This window comes from Oncorhynchus nerka, linkage group LG26 (assembly GCF_034236695.1).
Source record: "Oncorhynchus nerka isolate Pitt River linkage group LG26, Oner_Uvic_2.0, whole genome shotgun sequence".
Classification (NCBI taxonomy): domain Eukaryota; kingdom Metazoa; phylum Chordata; class Actinopteri; order Salmoniformes; family Salmonidae; genus Oncorhynchus; species Oncorhynchus nerka.
The window spans coordinates 51,049,202-51,057,814 of NC_088421.1; positions in this window are offsets into that span (position 1 = coordinate 51,049,202).

Genomic DNA, 8,613 nt, shown 5'->3' on the forward strand with positions numbered 1-8,613 from the left:
GAGGATAAAGAACCAACACCCTAAACAGAAGTGATTGTTATAGAGGATAAAGAACCAACACCCTAAACAGAAGTGATTGTTATAGAGGATAAAGAACCATCACCCCAACAGAAGTGATTGTTATAGAGGATAAAGAACCATCACCCCAACAGAAGTGATTGTTATAGAGGATAAAGAACCATCACCCTAAACAGAAGTGATTGTTATAGATAAAGAACCAACACCCCAACAGAAGTGATTGTTATAAAGGATAAAGAACCAACACCCCAACAGAAGTGATTGTTATAGAGGATAAAGAACCAACACCCCAACAGATGTGATTGTTATAGATAAAGAAACAACACTCCAACAGAAGTGATTGTTATAGAGGGTAAAGAAATAACACCCCAACAGAAGTGATAGTTATAGATGGTAAAGAACCAACACCCCAACAGAAGTGATTGTTATAGAGGATAAAGAACCAACACCCCAACAGAAGTGATTGTTATAGAGGATAAAGAACCAACACCCCAACATAAGTGATTGTTATAGATAAAGAACCAACACCCCAACAGAAGTGATTGTTATAAAGGATAAAGAACCAACACCCCCAACAGAAGTGATTGTTATAGATAAAGAACCAACACCCCAACAGAAGTGATTGTTATAGATAAAGAACCAACACCCCCAACATAAGTGATTGTTATAGAGGATAAAGAACCAACACCCCAACAGATGTGATTGTTATAGATGATAAATAACCAACACCCCAACAGAAGTGATTGTTATAGATAAAGAACCAACAACCCCAACAGAAGTGATTGTTATAGATAAAGAACCAACACCCCAACATAAGTGATTGTTATAGAGGGTAAAGAACCAACACCCCAACAGAAGTGATAGTTATAGAGGGTAAAGACCCAACACCCTAAACAGAAGTGATTGTTATAGAGGATAAAGAACCAACAATGTTATAGAGGATAAAGAACCAACACCCCAACAGAAGTGATTGTTATAGAGGATAAATAACCAACACCCCAACAGAAGTGATTGTTATAGATAAAGAACCAACAACCCCAACAGAAGTGATTGTTATAGATAAAGAACCAACACCCCAACATAAGTGATTGTTATAGATAAAGAACCAACACCCCAACAGAAGTGATTGTTATAGATAAAGACCCAACACCCCAACAGAAGTGATTGTTATATATAAAGAACCAACTTTTTAACAGAAGTGATTGTTATAGAGGATAAAGAACAAACACCCCAACAGATGTGATTGTTATAGAGGATAAAGAACCAACACCCCAACATAAGTGATTGTTATAGAGGATAAAAGAAACAACACTCCCAACAGAAGTGATTGTTATAGAAGATAAAGAACCAACACCCCAACAGAAGTGATTGTTATAGAGGATAAAGAAACAACACTCCCAACAGAAGTGATTGTTATAGAAGATAAAGAACCAACACCCCAACAGAAGTGATTGTTATAGATAAAGAACCAACACCCCAACAGAAGTGATTGTTATAGATAAAGAACCAACACCCCAACAGAAATGATAGTTATAGAGGATAAAGAACCAACACCCCAACAGAAGTGATTGTTATAGAGGATAAAGAACCAACACCCCAACAGAAGTGATTGTTATATAAAGAACCAACACCCCAACAGAAGTGATTGTTTATAGAGGATAAAGAACAAACACCCCAACAGATGTGATTGTTATAGATAAAGAAACAACACTCCAACAGAAGTGATTGTTTATAGAGGGTAAAGAACCAACACCCCAACAGAAGTGATAGTTATAGAGGGTAAAGAACCAACACCCTAAACAGAAGTGATTGTTATAGAGGGTAACACCGGGTTGGAGCGAGCAGTCTATCCGCACTTCGGTCTGCACTCCTCGGTCTGCAGGTAGTATAACTTTTCATTACATTTCCTCATTACATTTCATTATAGTACAACGGTTTGATTTGTCTAATCTAGCAATTTCTTCTAGCTAGCTACATAGCCGTTCTTTGTATCAAAGATAATTGCGTAATTATCGTATTTCGTCGTCCTAACGTATCTGCCCAGCAGCTAGCCAGCTAGCTAACGCCCACCGTCTACATAGCTAGCTACATAGCCGTCTCTGTATCAAAGATAATTGTGTAGATAAATGTGTAGTCTAGAGCGATTTTCTAGGTTACCTAGCCAGCTATTGTCGTTCTTTAACGCAACGTAACGTAATCAACACTGCTAGCTAGCTAGCCAGCTAGCCCCTGAATCAACAACGCAGCCAGCTATTTGTCGTCCTTAACGTAGGAGACACTGCTAGCTAGCTAACAGCTAGCCAACGTCTACCGATTAGAACTCAACAACCTGGTCGCATTCCGCCTCGCTCCACAGGTAGTATCACATTTTCATTTCATTTCATTACAGTACAACGGTTTGATTTGTTTGATCGTAGCTAGCTACATAGCTAGCTACATAGCCGTCTCTGTATCAAAGATAATTGTGTAGTCTAGAGCGATTTTCTAGGTTACATAGCCAGCTATTGTCGTTCTTTAACGCAACGTAACGTAATCAACAACGCAGCCACTGCCAGCTAGCCTACAAAGTCAACAACGCAGCCACTGCCACCTAGCCTACTTCAGCAGTACTGTATCATTTTTAATCATTTTAGTCAATAAGATTCTTGCTACGTAAGCTCAACTTTCTGAACATTCGAGACGTGTAGTCCACTTGTCATTCCAATCTCCTTTGCATTAGCGTAGCCTCTTCTGTAGCCTGTCAACTATGTGTCTGTCTATCCCTGTTCTCTCCTCTCTGCACAGACCATACAAACGCTCCACACCGCGTGGCCGCGGCCACCCTAATCTGGTGGTCCCAGCGCGCACGACCCACGTGGAGTTCCAGGTCTCCGGTAGCCTCTGGAACTGCCGATCTGCGGCCAACAAGGCAGAGTTCATCTCAGCCTATGCCTCCCTCCAGTCCCTCGACTTCTTGGCACTGACGGAAACATGGATCACCACAGATAACACTGCTACTCCTACTTCTCTCTCTTCGTCCGCCCACGTGTTCCGCACACCCCGAGAGCTTCTGGTCAGCGGGGTGGTGGCACCGGGAACTTCATCTCTCCCAAGTGGTCATTCTCTCTTCTCCCCTTACCCATCTGTCTATCGCTCTCCTTTGAATTCCATGCTGTCACAGTTACCAGCCCTTTCAAGCTAATATCCTTATCATTTATCGCCTCCAGGTTCCTCGGGAGAGTTCATCAATGAGCTTGATGTCTTGATAAGCTCCTTTCCTGAGGACGGCTCACCTCTCACAGTTCTGGGCTTAATTTTAACCTCCCCACGTCTACCTTTGACTCATTCCTCTCTGCCTCCTTCTTTCCACTCCTCTCCTCTTGACCTCTCCCTCTCACCTTCCCCCTACTCACAAGGCAGGCAATACGCCTCGACTCATCTTTACTAGATGCTGTTCTTCCACTAACCTCATTGCAACTCCCTCCAAGTCTCCGATTCACTACCTTGTATCCTTTTCCCTCTCGCTCTCATCCAACACTCCCACACTGCCCCTACTCGGATGGTATCGCACCGTCCCAACCTTCGCTCTCTCTCCCCCGCTACTCTCTCCTCTGCCATCCTATCATCTCTTCCCTCTGCTCAAACCTTCTCCAACCTATCTCCTGATTCTGCCTCCTCAACCCTCCTCTCCTCCCTTTCTGCATCCTTTGACTCTCTATGTCCCCTATCCCTCCAGGCCGGCTCGGTCCTCCCCTCCCCGCTCCGTGGGCTCGACGACTCATTGCGAGCTCACAGAACAGGGCTCCCGGGCAGCCGGCGGAAATGGAGGAAAACTCGCTCCCTGCGGACCTGGCATCCTTTCACTCCCTCCTCTCTACATTTTCCTCTTCTGTCGCTGCTGCTGAAGCCACTTTCTACCACTCTAAATTCCAAGCATCTGCCTCTAACCCTAGGAAACTCTTTGCCACCTTCTCCTCCTCCTGAATCCCCCTCCCCCCCTCCCTCCCCTCTCTGCAGATGACTTCGTCAACCATTTTGAAAAGAAGGTCGACGACATCCGATCCTCGTTTGCTAAGTCAAACGACACCGCTGGTTCTGCTCACACTGCCCTACCCTGTGCTCTGACCTCTTTCTCCCTCTCTCTCCAGATGAAATCTCGCGTCTTGTGACGGCCGGCCGCCCAACAACCTGCCCGCTTGACCCTATCCCCTCCTCTCTTCTCCAGACCATTTCCGGAGACCTTCTCCCTTACCTCACCTCGCTCATCAACTCATCCCTGACCGCTGGCTACGTCCCTTCCCGTCTTCAAAGAGAGCGAGAGTTGCACCCCTTCTGAAAAAAACCTACACTCGATCCCTCCGATATCAACAACTACAGACCAGTATCCCTTCTTTCTTTTCTCCAAAACCCTTGAACGTGCCGTCCTTGGCCAGCTCTCCCGCTCTCTTCAGAATGACCTTCTTGATCCAAATCAGTCAGGTTTCAAGACTAGTCATTCAACTGAGACTGCTCTTCTCTGTATCACGGAGGGCGCTCCGCACTGCTAAAGCTAACTCTCGCTCCTCTGCTCTCATCCTTCTAGACCTATCGGCTGCCTTCGATACTGTGAACCATCAGATCCTCCTCTCCACCCTCTCCGAGTTGGGCATCTCCGGCGCGGCCCACGCTTGATTGCGTCCTACCTGACAGGTCGCTCCTACCAGGTGGCGTGGCGAGAATCCGTCTCCCTCACCACGTGCTCTCACCACTGGTGTCCCCCAGGGCTCTGTTCTAGGCCCTCTCTATTCTCGCTATACACCAAGTCACTTGGCTCTGTCATAACCTCACATGGTCTCTCCTATCATTGCTATGCAGACGACACAATTAATCTTCTCCTTTTCCCCTTCTGATGACCAGGTGGCTTAATCGCATCTCTGCATGTCTGGCAGACATATCCCAGTGTGGATGACGGATCACCACCTCAAGCTGAACCTCGGCAAGACGGAGCTGCTCTTCCTCCCGGGGAAGGACTGCCCGTTCCATGATCTCGCCATCACGGTTGACAACTCCACTGTGTCCTCCTCCCAGAGCGCTAGAACCTTGGCGTGATCCTGGACAACACCCTGTCGTTCTCAACTAACATCAAGCGGTGGCCCGTTCCTGTAGGTTCATGCTCTACAACATCCGCAGAGTACGACCCTGCCTCACACAGGAAGCGGCGCAGGTCCTAATCCAGGCACTTGTCATCTCCCGTCTGGATTACTGCAACTCGCTGTTGGCTGGGCTCCCTGCCTGTGCCATTAAACCCCTACAACTCATCCAGAACGCCGCAGCCCGTCTGGTGTTCAACCTTCCCAGTTCTCTCACGTCACCCCGCTCCTCCGCTCTCTCCACTGGCTTCCAGTTGAAGCTCGCATCCGCTACAAGACCATGGTGCTTGCCTACGGAGCTGTGAGGGGAACGGCACCTCAGTACCTCCAGGCTCTGATCAGGCCCTACACCCAAACAAGGGCACTGCGTTCATCCACCTCTGGCCTGCTCGCCTCCCTACCACTGAGGAAGTACAGTTCCCGCTCAGCCCAGTCAAAACTGTTCGCTGCTCTGGCCCCCAATGGTGGAACAAACTTCCTCACGACGCCAGGACAGCGGAGTCAATCACCACCTTCCGGAGACACCTGAAACCCCACCTCTTTAAGGAATACCTAGGATAGGATAAAGTAATCCTTCTCCCCCCTTAAAAGATTTAGATGCACTATTGTAAAGTGGCTGCTCCACTGGATGTCATAAGGTGAATGCACCAATTTGTAAGTCGCTCTGGATAAGAGCGTCTGCTAAATGACTTAAATGTAAATGTAATAGAGGATAAAGAACCAACAATGTTATAGAGGATAAAGAACCAACACCCCAACAGAAGTGATTGTTATAGAGGATAAAAAACAACACCCCAACAGAAGTGATTGTTATAGAGGATAAAGAACCAACACCCCCAACAGAAGTGATTGTTATAGAGGATAAAGAACCAACACCCCCAACAGAAGTGATTGTTATAGATAAAGAACCAACACCCCAACAGAAGTGATTGTTATAGATAAAGAACCAACACCCCCAACAGAACTGATTGTTATAGATAAAGACCCAACACCCCAACAGAAGTGATTGTTATAGAGGATAAAGAACCAACAGCCCCAACAGAAGTGATTGTTATAGAAGGTAAAGAACCAACACCCCAACAGAAGTGATTGTTATAGAGGATAAAGACCCAACACCCCAACAGAAGTGATTGTTATAGAGGATAAAGAACCAACACCCCAACATAAGTGATTGTTATAGAGGATAAAGAACCAACACCCCAACAGAAGTGATTGTTATAGAGGATAAAGAACCAACACCCCAACAGAAGTGATTGTTATAGAGGGTAAAGAACCAACACCCCAACCTAAGTGATTGTTATAGAGGATAAAGAACCAACACCCCAACAGAAGTGATTGTTATAGAGGATAAAGAACCAACACCCCAACAGATGTGATTGTTATAGATAAAGAAACAACACTCCCAACAGAAGTGATTGTTATAGAAGATAAATAACCAACACCCCAACAGAAGTGAGTGTTATAGATAAAGAACCAACACCCCAACAGAAGTGATTGTTATAGATAAAGAACCAACACCCCAACAGAAATGATAGTTATAGAGGATAAAGAACCAACACCCCAACAGAAGTGATTGTTATAGAGGATAAAGAACCAACACCCCAACAGAAGTGATTGTTATAGAGGATAAAGACCCAACACCCCAACAGAAGTGATTGTTATAAAGGATAAAGAACCAACACCCCCAACAGAAGTGATTGTTATAGATAAAGAACCAACACCCCAACAGAAGTGATCGTTATAGATAAAGAACCAACACCCCAACAGAAGTGATTGTTATAGAGGATAAAGAACCAACACCCCCAACAGAAGTGATTGTTATAGAGGATAAAGAACCAACACCCCAACAGAAGTGATTGTTATAGACGATAAAGAACCAACACCCCAACAGAAGTGATTGTTATAGAGGATAAAGAACCAACACCCCCAACAGAAGTGATTGTTATAGAGGATAAATAACCAACACCCCAACAGAAGTGATTGTTATAGATAAAGAACCAACAACCCCATCAGAAGTGATTGTTATAGATAAAGAACCAACACCCCAACATAAGTGATTGTTATAGATAAAGAACCAACACCCCCAACAGAAGTGATTGTTATAGATAAAGACCCAACACCCCAACAGAAGTGATTGTTATATATAAAGAACCAACACCCCAACAGAAGTGATTGTTATAGAGGATAAAGAACAAACACCCCAACAGATGTGATTGTTATAGATAAAGAAACAACACTCCAACAGAAGTGATTGTTATAGAGGGTAAAGAACCAACACCCCAACAGAAGTGATAGTTATAGAGGGTAAAGAACCAACACACCCTAAACAGAAGTGATTGTTATGAGGGTAACACCGGGTTGGAGCGAGCAGTCGCATCCGCACTTCGGTCTGCACTTCGGTCTGCAGGTAGTATAACTTTTCATTACATTTCATTACATTTCATTATAGTACAACGGTTTGATTTGTCTAATCTTAGCAATTTCTTCTTAGCTAGCTACATAGCCGTCTTTGTATCAAAGATAATTGCGTAATTATCGTATTTCGTCGTCCTAACGTATCTGCCCAGCAGCTAGCCAGCTAGCTAACGCCCACCGTCTACATAGCTAGCTACATAGCCGTCTCTGTATCAAAGATAATTGTGTAGATAATTGTGTAGTCTAGAGCGATTTTCTAGGTTACCTAGCCAGCTATTGTCGTTCTTTTAACGCAACGTAACGTAATCAACACTGCTAGCTAGCTAGCCAGCCAGGCCCTGAATCAACAACGCAGCCAGCTATTTGTCATCCTTAACGTAGGAGACACTGCTAGCTAGCTAACAGATAGCCAACGTCTACCGATTAGAACTCAACAACCTGGTCGCATTCCGCCTCGCTCCACAGGTAGTATCACATTTCATTTCATTTCATTACAGTACAACGGTTTGATTTGTTTGATCGTAGCTAGCTACATAGCCAGCTAGCTACATAGCCGTCTCTGTATCAAAGATAATTGTGTAGTCTAGAGCGATTTTCTAGGTTACCTAGCCAGCTATTGTCGTTCTTTTAACGCAACGTAACGTAATCAACAACGCAGCCACTGCCAGCTAGCCTACAAAGTCAACAACGCAGCCACTGCCACCTAGCCTACTTCAGCAGTACTGTATCATTTTTAATCATTTTAGTCAATAAGATTCTTGCTACGTAAGCTCAACTTTCTGAACATTCGAGACGTGTAGTCCACTTGTCATTCAATCTCCTTTGCATTAGCGTAGCCTCTTCTGTAGCCTGTCAACTATGTGTCTGTCTATCCCTGTTCTCTCCTCTCTGCACAGACCATACAAACGCTCCACACCACTTGTGGCGCAATACCCTAATCTCTGGTGGTCCCAGCGCGCACGACCCCACGTGGAGTTCCAGGTCTCCGGGTAGCCTCTGGAACTGCCGATCTGCGGCCAACAAGTGCAGAGTTCATCTCAGCCTATGCCTCCCTCCAGTCCTCGACTTTCTT